A 416-nucleotide genomic window follows, 5' to 3' on the forward strand; every position below is an offset into this window, starting at 1 on the left:
GGAGGGGTCACCGGCCTGCCTCCCCGGGCGTGTGTATGTGTGTGTGTGTGTGTGTGTGTGTGTGTGTGTGTTTGCAGCTGATCAGATGTCTGTTTCAAGGCGGGAAACAGCTGGTGAAAACTCAGCACTCCCCCGGCCTCCTTCCGCGGAGTAAGGAATTGCATGTAAACAAAGGACTATTTGCAGCGCCCCCCAGGCGGCGCGAGGCCGGGGCCAGAGGGGCGCGGGCTCCCGGGACGGGCTGGAGCCGGGGTCTGCAGGCCTCCTCGCCGGCGCCGGGGGCTGGGGGCAGCGGACCGGCCAGGGGGGGCGCGGCGTGAATGGAGTGAGCTGCGGCCGAGCTACATGCGCCACTATGGGTGATGAGGTCCATCAGCTGACAGGTTGGCAAGCGTTGCAAAAAAAAAAAAAAAAAA

This window comes from Galeopterus variegatus, unplaced genomic scaffold, assembly GCF_000696425.1.
Source record: "Galeopterus variegatus unplaced genomic scaffold, G_variegatus-3.0.2 Scaffold968, whole genome shotgun sequence".
Lineage (NCBI taxonomy): Eukaryota > Metazoa > Chordata > Mammalia > Dermoptera > Cynocephalidae > Galeopterus > Galeopterus variegatus.